This window comes from Lissotriton helveticus, chromosome 8, assembly GCF_964261635.1.
Source record: "Lissotriton helveticus chromosome 8, aLisHel1.1, whole genome shotgun sequence".
Taxonomy (NCBI): domain Eukaryota; kingdom Metazoa; phylum Chordata; class Amphibia; order Caudata; family Salamandridae; genus Lissotriton; species Lissotriton helveticus.
Window position 1 is genome coordinate 51,120,133 of NC_136069.1, and position 12,500 is coordinate 51,132,632.

The 12,500-nt window shown below is 39.7% G+C and overlaps 7 non-coding genes across 7 annotated transcripts; all 7 read right to left on the minus strand.

Annotated features, from left to right (window-relative positions):
- Nucleotides 1–1,186: 1,186 nt before the first annotated feature.
- Nucleotides 1,187–1,259, minus strand: TRNAF-GAA (transfer RNA phenylalanine (anticodon GAA)). The gene has a single exon. It is a non-coding gene; the product is annotated as a tRNA-Phe (tRNA).
- Nucleotides 1,260–1,769: 510 nt separating this feature from the next.
- TRNAF-GAA (transfer RNA phenylalanine (anticodon GAA)) lies at nucleotides 1,770–1,842 on the minus strand. Its single transcript has one exon. It is a non-coding gene; the product is annotated as a tRNA-Phe (tRNA).
- Nucleotides 1,843–3,517: 1,675 nt separating this feature from the next.
- TRNAF-GAA (transfer RNA phenylalanine (anticodon GAA)) lies at nucleotides 3,518–3,590 on the minus strand. Its single transcript has one exon. It is a non-coding gene; the product is annotated as a tRNA-Phe (tRNA).
- A 1,093-nt stretch (nucleotides 3,591–4,683) lies between these two features.
- TRNAF-GAA (transfer RNA phenylalanine (anticodon GAA)) lies at nucleotides 4,684–4,756 on the minus strand. Its single transcript has one exon. It is a non-coding gene; the product is annotated as a tRNA-Phe (tRNA).
- Nucleotides 4,757–7,015: 2,259 nt separating this feature from the next.
- On the minus strand, nucleotides 7,016–7,088 carry TRNAF-GAA (transfer RNA phenylalanine (anticodon GAA)). The gene has a single exon. It is a non-coding gene; the product is annotated as a tRNA-Phe (tRNA).
- A 1,676-nt stretch (nucleotides 7,089–8,764) lies between these two features.
- Nucleotides 8,765–8,837, minus strand: TRNAF-GAA (transfer RNA phenylalanine (anticodon GAA)). Its single transcript has one exon. It is a non-coding gene; the product is annotated as a tRNA-Phe (tRNA).
- Nucleotides 8,838–12,262: 3,425 nt separating this feature from the next.
- On the minus strand, nucleotides 12,263–12,335 carry TRNAF-GAA (transfer RNA phenylalanine (anticodon GAA)). Its single transcript has one exon. It is a non-coding gene; the product is annotated as a tRNA-Phe (tRNA).
- Nucleotides 12,336–12,500: the final 165 nt, after the last annotated feature.

Consider the following 12,500-nt stretch of genomic DNA (forward strand, 5'->3'; position numbering starts at 1 on the left):
GCAAGGAACCTCTCAACTGTGCCGAAACCCGGGATTGAACCAGAGACCTTTAGCTCTTCAGTCTAACGCTCTCCCAACTGAGCTATTTCGGCCTGCCGCTAGCTGAGGTCTTCATACTTTGATTTGAACCATTCAACAAACTAGATGCATGACCTGGATATTTACCCTTATATGTTAGAGATATGTTTTAAGGAGTCCTGTATCATTCAGCAGTTAACTTGTGCAATGGGTAAATAGCGTTTTTGGGATCCGGGTTAGGTAACGTTTTTTTTAACTCTGAATGGACTAGCACTATATTACCCAGACGTATGTGGCCTGAGTAGGTAAGCAATGTCATCTGACTACTGACATCTGTGTTCAAGGGGAAATTGAAGGTAATGCAGACAAGAGTTTACTTTACAAAAAAGCATGAAATGGGAAACATTCATAGTCTAACCTGAAGCCAAGAAATGTGGAAGCAAGTTTAGAAGGAGGACAGAAAGCAAAGTCTATGTTAAATTGCTTGTGTTGTATATCAGTTCGAAAAAATTTGATGAATAGAGAAAAAAGTACTGCAGCAGATTTCAAGACCTATTTTGTTGAAAGCAAGGAACCTCTCAACTGTGCCGAAAACCGGGATTGAAACAGGGACCTTTAGATCTTCCGTCTAACGCTCTCCCAACTGAGATATTTGGGCCTGCTGCTAGCTGTGGTCTTCATACTTTGATTTGAACCATTCAACAAACTAGATGCATGACCTGGATATTTACCCTTATATGTTAGAGATATGTTTTAGGGAGTCCTGTATCATTCAGCAGTTAACTTGTGCAATGGGTAAATAGCATTTTTGGGATCCGGGTTAGGTAGCGTTTTTTTAACTCTGAATGGACTAGCATTATATTACCCAGACGTATGTGGCCTGAGTAGGTAAGCAACGTCATCTGACTACTGACATCTGTGTTCAAGGGGAAGTTGAAGGTAATGCAGACAAGAGTTTACATTACAAAAAAGCATGAAATGGGAAACATTCATAGTCTAACCTGAAGGCAAGAAATGTGGAAGCAAGTTTAGAAGGAGGACAGAAAGCAAAGTCTATGTTAAATTGCTTGTGTTGTATATCAGTTGGAAAAAATTTGATGAATAGATAAAAAAGTACTACAGCAGATTCCAAGACCTATTTTGTTAGAAGCAAGGAACCTCTCAACTGTGCCGAAACCCGGGATTGAACCAGGGACCTTTAGATCTTCAGTCTAACACTCTCCCAACTGAGCTATTTCGGCCTGCTGCTAGCTGTGGTCTTCATACTTTGATTTGAACCATTCAACAAACTAGATGCATGACCTGGATATTTACCCTTATATGTTAGAGATATGTTTTAAGGAGTCCTGTATCATTCAGCAGTTAACTTGTGCAATGAGTAAATAGCATTTTTGGGATCCGGGTTAGGTAGCGTTTTTTTAACTCTGAATGGACTAGTACTATATTACCCAGACGTATGTGGCCTGAGTAGGTAAGCAACGTCATCTGACTACTGACATCTGTGTTCAAGGGGAAGTTGAAGGTAATGCAGACAAGAGTTTACATTACAAAAAAGCATGAAATGGGAAACATTCATAGTCTAACCTGAAGGCAAGAAATGTGGAAGCAAGTTTAGAAGGAGGACAGAAAGCAAAGTCTATGTTAAATTGCTTGTGTTTTATTTCAGTTGAAAGAAATTTGATGAATAGAGAAAAAAGTACTACAGCTGATTCCAAGACCTAATTTGTTAGAAGCAAGGAACCTCTCAACTGTGCCGAAACCCGGGATTGAACCAGGGACCTTTAGATCTTCAGTCTAACGCTCTCCCAACTGAGCTATTTCAGCCTGCTGCTAGCTGTGGTCTTCATACTTTGATTTGAACCATTCAACAAACTAGATGCATGACCTGGATGTTTACCCTTATATGTTAGAGATATGTTTTAAGGAGTCCTGTATCATTCAGCAGTTAACTTGTGCAATGGGTAAATAGAGTTTTGGGATCCGGGTTAGGTAGCGTTTTTTTAACTCTGAATGGACTAGCACTATATTACCCAGACGTATGTGGCCTGAGTAGGTAAGCAACGTCATCTGACTACTGACATCTGTGTTCAAGGGGAAGTTGAAGGTAAGGCAGACAAGAGTTTACATTACAAAAAAGCATGAAATGGGAAACATTCATAGTCTAACCTGAAGGCAAGAAATGTGGAAGCAAGTTTAGAAGGAGGACACAAAGCAAAGTCTATGTTAAATTGCTTGTGTTGTATATCAGTTGGAAAGAATTTGATGAATAGAGAAAAAAGTACTACAGCTGATTCCAAGACCTATTTTGTTAGAAGCAAGGAACCTCTCAACTGTGCCGAATCCCGGGATTGAACCAGAGACCTTTAGCTCTTCAGTCTAACGCTCTCCCAACTGAGCTATTTCGGCCTGCCGCTAGCTGAGGTCTTCATACTTTGATTTGAACCATTCAACAAACTAGATGCATGACCTGGATATTTACCCTTATATGTTAGAGATATGTTTTAAGGAGTCCTGTATCATTCAGCAGTTAACTTGTGCAATGGGTAAATAGCGTTTTTGGGATCCGGGTTAGGTAACGTTTTTTTAACTCTGAATGGACTAGCACTATATTACCCAGACGTATGTGGCCTGAGTAGGTAAGCAATGTCATCTGACTACTGACATCTGTGTTCAAGGGGAAGTTGAAGGTAATGCAGACAAGAGTTTACTTTACAAAAAAGCATGAAATGGGAAACATTCATAGTCTAACCTGAAGGCAAGAAATGTGGAAGCAAGTTTAGAAGGAGGACAGAAAGCAAAGTCTATGTTAAATTGCTTGTGTTGTATATCAGTTCGAAAAAATTTGATGAATAGAGAAAAAAGTACTGCAGCAGATTTCAAGACCTATTTTGTTGAAAGCAAGGAACCTCTCAACTGTGCCGAAAACCGGGATTGAAACAGGGACCTTTAGATCTTCCGTCTAACGCTCTCCCAACTGAGATATTTCGGCCTGCTGCTAGCTGTGGTCTTCATACTTTGATTTGAACCATTCAACAAACTAGATGCATGACCTGGATATTTACCCTTATATGTTAGAGATATGTTTTAAGGAGTCCTGTATCATTCAGCAGTTAACTTGTGCAATGGGTAAATAGCATTTTTGGGATCCGGGTTAGGTAGCGTTTTTTTAACTCTGAATGGACTAGCACTATATTACCCAGACGTATATGGCCTGAGTAGGTAAGCAATGTCATCTGACTACTGACATCTGTGTTCAAGGGGAAGTTGAAGGTAATGCAGACAAGAGTTTACATTACAAAAAAGCATGAAATGGGAAACATTCATAGTCTAACCTGAAGGCAAGAAATGTGGAAGCAAGTTTAGAAGGAGGACAGAAAGCAAAGTCTATGTTAAATTGCTTGTGTTTTATTTCAGTTGAAAGAAATTTGATGAATAGAGAAAAAAGTACTACAGCTGATTCCAAGACCTATTTTGTTAGAAGCAAGGAACCTCTCAACTGTGCCGAAACCCGGGATTGAACCAGGGACCTTTAGATCTTCAGTCTAACGCTCTCCCAACTGAGCTATTTCGGCCTGCTGCTAGCTGAGGTCTTCATACTTTGATTTGAACCATTCAACAAACTAGATGCATGACCTGGATATTTACCCTTATATGTTAGAGATATGTTTTAAGGAGTCCTGTATCAGTCAGCAGTTAACTTGTGCAATGGGTAAATAGCGTTTTTGGGATCCGGGTTAGGTAGCGTTTTTTTAACTCTGAATGGACTAGCACTATATTACCCAGACGTATGTGGCCTGAGTAGGTAAGCAATGTCATCTGACTACTGACATCTGTGTTCAAGGGGAAGTTGAAGGTAATGCAGACAAGAGTTTACTTTACAAAAAAGCATGAAATGGGAAACATTCATAGTGTAACCTGAAGGCAAGAAATGTGGAAGCAAGTTTAAAGGAGGACAGAAAGTAAAGTCTATGGTAAATTGCTTGTGTTGTATATCAGTTGGAAACATTTTTTATGAATAGAGAAAAAAGTACTACAGCTGATTCCAAGACCTATTTTGTTAGAAGCATGGAACTTCTCAACTGTGCAGAAACCCGGGATTGAAGCAGGGACCTTTAGATCTTCAGTCTAACGCTCTCCCAACTGAGCTATTTCGGCCTGCTGCTAGCTGAGGTCTTCATACTTTGATTTGAACCATTCAACAAACTAGATGCATGACCTGGATATTTACCCTTATATGTTAGAGATATGTTTTAAGGAGTCCTGTATCATTCAGCAGTTAACTTGTGCAATGGCTAAATAGCGTTTTTGGGATCCGGGTTAGGTAGCGTTTTTTTAACTCTGAATGGACTAGCACTATATTACCCAGACGTATTTGGCCTGAGTAGGTAAGCAATGTCATCTGACTACTGACATCTGTGTTCAAGGGGAAGTTGAAGGTAAGGCAGACAAGAGGTTACTTTACAAAAAAGCATGAAATGGGAAACATTCATAGTCTAACCTGAAGGCAAGAAATGTGGAAGCAAGTTTAGAATGAGGACAGAAAGCAAAGTCTATGTTAAATTACTTGTGTTGTATATCAGTTGGAAAAAATTTGATGAATAGAGAAAAAAGTACTGCAGCAGATTCCAAGACCTCTTTTGTCAGAAGCAAGGAACCTCTCAACTGTGCCGAAACCCGGGATTGAACCAGGGACCTTTAGATCTTCAGTCTAACGCTCTCCCAACTGAGCTATTTCAGCCTGCTGCTAGCAGTGGTCTTCATACTTTTATTTGAACCATTCAACAAACTAGATGCATGACCTGGATATTTACCCTTATATGTTAGAGATATGTTTTAAGGAGTCCTGTATCATTCAGCAGTTAACTTGTGCAATGGGTAAATAGCGTTTTTGGGATCCGGGTTAGGTAACGTTTTTTTAACTCTGAATGGACTAGCACTATATTACCCAGACGTATGTGGCCTGAGTAGGTAAGCAATGTCATGTGACTACTGACATCTCTGTTCAAGGGGAAGTTGAAGGTAATGCAGACAAGAGTTTACTTTACAAAAAAGCATGAAATGGGAAACATTCATAGTCTAACCTGAAGGCAAGAAATGTGGAAGCAAGTTTAGAAGGAGGACAGAAAGCAAAGTCTATGTTAAATTGCTTGTGTTGTATATCAGTTGGAAAAAATTTGATGAATAGAGAAAAAAGTACTGCAGCAGATTTCAAGACCTATTTTGTTGAAAGCAAGGAACCTCTCAACTGTGCCGAAAACCGGGATTGAAACAGGGACCTTTAGATCTTCAGTCTAACGCTCTCCCAACTGAGCTATTTCGGCCTGCTGCTAGCTGTGGTCGTCATACTTTGATTTGAACCATTCAACAAACTAGATGCATGACCTGGATATTTACCCTTATATGTTAGAGATATGTTTTAAGGAGTCCTGTATCATTCAGCAGTTAACTTGTGCAATGGGTAAATAGCATTTTTGGGATCCGGGTTAGGTAGCGTTTTTTTAACTCTGAATGGACTAGCACTATATTACCCAGACGTATGTGGCCTGAGTAGGTAAGCAACGTCATCTGACTACTGACATCTGTGTTCAAGGGGAAGTTGAAGGTAATGCAGACAAGAGTTTACATTATAAAAAAGCATGAAATGGGAAACATTCATAGTCTAACCTGAAGGCAAGAAATGTGGAAGCAAGTTTAGAAGCAGGACACAAAGCAAAGTCTATGTTAAATTGCTTGTGTTGTATATCAGTTGGAAAGAATTTGATGAATAGAGAAAAAAGTACTACAGCTGATTCCAAGACCTATTTTGTTAGAAGCAAGGAACCTCTCAACTGTGCCGAAACCCGGGATTGAACTAGGGACCTTTAGATCTTCAGGCTAACGCTCTCCCAACTGAGCTATTTCAGCCTGCTGCTAGCTGTGGTCTTCATACTTTGATTTGAACCATTCAACAAACAAGATGCATGACCTGGATATTTACCCTTATATGTTAGAGATATGTTTTAAGGAGTCCTGTATCATTCAGCAGTTAACTTGTGCAATGGGTAAATAGCGTTTTTGGGATCCGGGTTAGGTAGCGTTTTTTTAACTCTGAATGGACTAGCACTATATTACCCAGACGTATTTGGCCTGAGTAGGTAAGCAATGTCATCTGACTACTGACATCTGTGTTCAAGGGGAAGTTGAAGGTAAGGCAGACAAGAGGTTACTTTACAAAAATGAATGAAATGGGAAACATTCATAGTCTAACCTGAAGGCAAGAAATGTGGAAGCAAGTTTAGAATGAGGACAGAAAGCAAAGTCTATGTTAAATTACTTGTGTTGTATATCAGTTGGAAAAAATTTGATGAATAGAGAAAAAAGTACTGTAGCAGATTCCAAGACCTCTTTTGTCAGAAGCAAGGAACCTCTCAACTGTGCCGAAACCCAGGATTGAACCAGGGACCTTTAGACCTTCAGTCTAACGCTCTCCCAACTGAGCTATTTCGGCCTGCTGCTAGCTGAGGTCTTCATACTTTGATTTGAACCATTCAACAAACTAGATGCATGACCTGGATATTTACCCTTATATGTTAGAGATATGTTTTAAGTAGTCCTGTATCAGTCAGCAGTTAACTTGTGCAATGGGTAAATAGCGTTTTTGGGATCCGGGTTAGGTAGCGTTTTTTTAACTCTGAATGGACTAGCACTATATTACCCAGACGTATGTGGCCTGAGTAGGTAAGCAATGTCATCTGACTACTGACATCTGTGTTCAAGGGGAAGTTGAAGGTAATGCAGACAAGAGTTTACTTTACAAAAAAGCATGAAATGGGAAACATTCATAGTGTAACCTGAAGGCAAGAAATGTGGAAGCAAGTTTAAAGGAGGACAGAAAGTAAAGTCTATGTTAAATTGCTTGTGTTGTATATCAGTTGGAAACATGTTTTATGAATAGAGAAAAAAGTACTACAGCTGATTCCAAGACCTATTTTGTTAGAAGCATGGAACTTCTCAACTGTGCAGAAACCCGGGATTGAACCAGGGACCTTTAGATCTTCAGTCTAACGCTCTCCCAACTGAGCTATTTCAGCCTGCTGCTAGCAGTGGTCTTCATACTTTGATTTGAACCATTCAACAAACTAGATGCATGACCTGGATATTTACCCTTATATGTTAGAGATATGTTTTAAAGAGTCCTGTATCATTCAGCAGTTAACTTGTGCAATGGGTAAATAGCGTTTTTGGGATCCGGGTTAGGTAACGTTTTTTTAACTCTGAATGGACTAGCACTATATTACCCAGACGTATGTGGCCTGAGTAGGTAAGCAATGTCATCTGACTACTGACATCTGTGTTCAAGGGGAAGTTGAAGGTAATGCAGACAAGAGTTTACTTTACAAAAAAGCATGAAATGGGAAACATTCATAGTCTAACCTGAAGGCAAGAAATGTGGAAGCAAGTTTAGAAGGAGGACAGAAAGCAAAGTCTATGTTAAATTGCTTGTGTTGTATATCAGTTGGAAAAAATGTGATGAATAGAGAAAAAAGTACTGCAGCAGATTTCAAGACCTATTTTGTTGAAAGCAAGGAACCTCTCAACTGTGCCGAAAACCGGGATTGAAACAGGGACCTTTAGATCTTCAGTCAAACGCTCTCCCAACTGAGCTATTTCGGCCTGCTGCTAGCTGTGGTCTTCATACTTTGATTTGAACCATTCAACAAACTAGATGCATGACCTGGATATTTACCCTTATATGTTAGAGATATGTTTTAAGGAGTCCTGTATCATTCAGCAGTTAACTTGTGCAATGGGTAAATAGCATTTTTGGGATCCGGGTTAGGTAGCGTTTTTTTAACTCTGAATGGACTAGCACTATATTACCCAGACGTATGTGGCCTGAGTAGGTAAGCAACGTCATCTGACTACTGACATCTGTGTTCAAGGGGAAGTTGAAGGTAATGCAGACAAGAGTTTACATTACAAAAAAGCATGAAATGGGAAACATTCATAGTCTAACCTGAAGGCAAGAAATGTGGAAGCAAGTTTAGAAGCAGGACACAAAGCAAAGTCTATGTTAAATTGCTTGTGTTGTATAGCAGTTGGAAAGAATTTGATGAATAGAGAAAAAAGTACTACAGCTGATTCCAAGACCTATTTTGTTGAAAGCAAGGAACCTCTCAACTGTGCCGAAAACCTGGATTGAAACAGGGACCTTTAGATCTTCAGTCTAACGCTCTCCCAACTGAGCTATTTCGGCCTGCTGCTAGCTGTGGTCTTCATACTTTGATTTGAACCATTCAACAAACTAGATGCATGACCTGGATATTTACCCTTATATGTTAGAGATATGTTTTAAGGAGTCCTGTATCATTCAGCAGTTAACTTGTGCAATGGGTAAATAGCATTTTTGGGATCCGGGTTAGGTAGCGTTTTTTTAACTCTGAATGGACTAGCACTATTTTACCCAGACGTATGTGGCCTGAGTAGGTAAGCAACGTCATCTGACTACTGACATCTGTGTTCAAGGGGAAGTTGAAGGTAATGCAGACAAGAGTTTACATTACAAAAAAGCATGAAATGGGAAACATTCATAGTCTAACCTGAAGGCAAGAAATGTGGAAGCAAGTTTAGAAGCAGGACACAAAGCAAAGTCTATGTTAAATTGCTTGTGTTGTATATCAGTTGGAAAGAATTTGATGAATAGAGAAAAAAGTACTACAGCTGATTCCAAGACCTATTTTGTTAGACGCAAGGAACCTCTCAACTGTGCCGAAACCCGGGATTGAACCAGGGACCTTTAGATCTTCAGTCTAACGCTCTCCCAACTGAGCTATTTCGGCCTGCTGCTATCTGTGGTCTTCATACTTTGATTTGAACCATTCAACAAACTAGATGCATGACCTGGATATTTACCCTTATATGTTAGAGATGTGTTTTAAGGAGTCCTGTATCATTCAGCAGTTTACTTGTGCAATGGGTAAATAGCGTTTTTGGGATCCGGGTTAGGTAGCGTTTTTTTAACTCTGAATGGACTAGCACTATATTACCCAGACGTATGTGGCCTGAGTAGGTAAGCAATGTCATCTGACTACTGACATCTGTGTTCAAGGGGAAGTTGAAGGTAAGGCAGACAAGAGTTTACATTACAAAAAAGCATGAAATGGGAAACATTCATAGTCTAACCTGAAGGCAAGAAATGTGGAAGCAAGTTTAGAAGGAGGACACAAAGCAAAGTCTATGTTAAATTGCTTGTGTTGTATATCAGTTGGAAAGAATTTGATGAATAGAGAAAAAAGTACTACAGCTGATTCCAAGACCTATTTTGTTAGAAGCAAGGAACCTCTCAACTGTGCCGAAACCCGGGATTGAACCAGAGACCTTTAGCTCTTCAGTCTAACGCTCTCCCAACTGAGCTATTTCAGCCTGCCGCTAGCTGAGGTCTTCATACTTTGATTTGAACCATTCAACAAACTAGATGCATGACCTGGATATTTACCCTTATATGTTAGAGATATGTTTTAAGGAGTCCTGTATCATTCAGCATTTAACTTGTGCAATGGGTAAACAGGGTTTTTGGGATCCGGGTTAGGTAACGTTTTTTTAACTCCGAATGGACTAGCACTATATTACCCAGACGTATGTGGCCTGAGTAGGTAAGCAATGTCATCTGACTACTGACATCTGTGTTCAAGGGGAAGTTGAAGGTAATGCAGACAAGAGTTTACTTTACAAAAAAGCATGAAATGGGAAACATTCATAGTCTAACCTGAAGGCAAGAAATGTGGAAGCAAGTTTAGAAGGAGGACAGAAAGCAAAGTCTATGTTAAATTGCTTGTGTTGTATATCAGTTCGAAAAAATTTGATGAATAGAGAAAAAAGTACTGCAGCAGATTTCAAGACCTATTTTGTTGAAAGCAAGGAACCTCTCAACTGTGCCGAAAACCGGGATTGAACCAGGGACCTTTAGATCTTCAGTCTAACGCTCTCCCAACTGAGCTATTTCGGCCTGCTGCTAGCTGAGGTCTTCATACTTTGATTTGAACCATTCAACAAACTAGATGCATGACCTGGATATTTACCCTTATATGTTAGAGATATGTTTTAAGTAGTCCTGTATCAGTCAGCAGTTAACTTGTGCAATGGGTAAATAGCGTTTTTGGGATCCGGGTTAGGTAGCGTTTTTTTAACTCTGAATGGACTAGCACTATATTACCCAGACGTATGTGGCCTGAGTAGGTAAGCAATGTCATCTGACTACTGACATCTGTGTTCAAGGGGAAGTTGAAGGTAATGCAGACAAGAGTTTACTTTACAAAAAAGCATGAAATGGGAAACATTCATAGTGTAACCTGAAGGCAAGAAATGTGGAAGCAAGTTTAAAGGAGGACAGAAAGTAAAGTCTATGTTTAATTGCTTGTGTTGTATATCAGTTGGAAACATGTTTTATGAATAGAGAAAAAAGTACTACAGCTGATTCCAAGACCTATTTTGTTAGAAGCATGGAACTTCTCAACTGTGCAGAAACCCGGGATTGAAGCAGGGACCTTTAGATCTTCAGTCTAACGCTCTCCCAACTGAGCTATTTCGGCCTGCTGCTAGCTGAGGTCTTCATACTTTGATTTGAACCATTCAACAAACTAGATGCATGACCTGGATATTTACCCTTATATGTTAGAGATATGTTTTAAGGAGTCCTGTATCATTCAGCAGTTAACTTGTGCAATGGGTAAATAGCGTTTTTGGGATCCGGGTTAGGTAGCGTTTTTTTAACTCTGAATGGACTAGCACTATATTACCCAGACGTATTTGGCCTGAGTAGGTAAGCAATGTCATCTGACTACTGACATCTGTGTTCAAGGGGAAGTTGAAGGTAAGGCAGACAAGAGGCTACTTTACAAAAAAGCATGAAATGGGAAACATTCATAGTCTAACCTGAAGGCAAGAAATGTGGAAGCAAGTTTAGAATGAGGACAGAAAGCAAAGTCTATGTTAAATTACTTGTGTTGTATATCAGTTGGAAAAAATTTGATGAATAGAGAAAAAAGTACTGTAGCAGATTCCAAGACCTCTTTTGTCAGAAGCAAGGAACCTCTCAACTGTGCCGAAACCCGGGATTGAACCAGGGACCTTTAGATCTTCAGTCTAACGCTCTCCCAACTGAGATATTTCAGCCTGCTGCTAGCAGTGGTCTTCATACTTTGATTTGAACCATTCAACAAACTAGATGCATGACCTGGATATTTACCCTTATATGTTAGAGATATGTTTTAAGGAGTCCTGTATCATTCAGCAGTTAACTTGTGCAATGGGTAAATAGCGTTTTTGGGATCCGGGTTAGGTAGCGTTTTTTTAACTCTGAATGGACTAGCACTATATTACCCAGACGTATGTGGCCTGAGTAGGTAAGCAATGTCATCTGACTACTGACATCTGTGTTCAAGGGGAAGTTGAAGGTAATGCAGACAAGAGTTTACTTTACAAAAAAGCATGAAATGGGAAACATTCATAGTGTAACCTGAAGGCAAGAAATGTGGAAGCAAGTTTAAAGGAGGACAGAAAGTAAAGTCTATGTTAAATTGCTTGTGTTGTATATCAGTTGGAAACATGTTTTATGAATAGAGAAAAAAGTACTACAGCTGATTCCAAGACCTATTTTGTTAGAAGCATGGAACTTCTCAACTGTGCAGAAACCCGGGATTGAAGCAGGGACCTTTAGATCTTCAGTCTAACGCTCTCCCAACTGAGCTATTTCGGCCTGCTGCTAGCTGAGGTCTTCATACTTTGATTTGAACCATTCAACAAACTAGATGCATGACCTGGATATTTACCCTTATATGTTAGAGATATGTTTTAAGGAGTCCTGTATCATTCAGCAGTTAACTTGTGCAATGGGTAAATAGCGTTTTTGGGATCCGGGTTAGGTAGCGTTTTTTTAACTCTGAATGGACTAGCACTATATTACCCAGACGTATTTGGCCTGAGTAGGTAAGCAATGTCATCTGACTACTGACATCTGTGTTCAAGGGGAAGTTGAAGGTAAGGCAGACAAGAGGTTACTTTACAAAAAAGCATGAAATGGGAAACATTCATAGTCTAACCTGAAGGCAAGAAATGTGGAAGCAAGTTTAGAATGAGGACAGAAAGCAAAGTCTATGTTAAATTACTTGTGTTGTATATCAGTTGGAAAAAATTTGATGAATAGAGAAAAAAGTACTGTAGCAGATTCCAAGACCTCTTTTGTCAGAAGCAAGGAACCTCTCAACTGTGCCGAAACCCGGGATTGAACCAGGGACCTTTAGATCTTCAGTCTAACGCTCTCCCAACTGAGCTATTTCAGCCTGCTGCTAGCAGTGGTCTTCATACTTTGATTTGAACCATTCAACAAACTAGATGCATGACCTGGATATTTACCCTTATATGTTAGAGATATGTTTTAAGGAGTCCTGTATCATTCAGCAGTTAACTTGTGCAATGGGTAAATAGCGTTTTTGGGATCCGGGTTA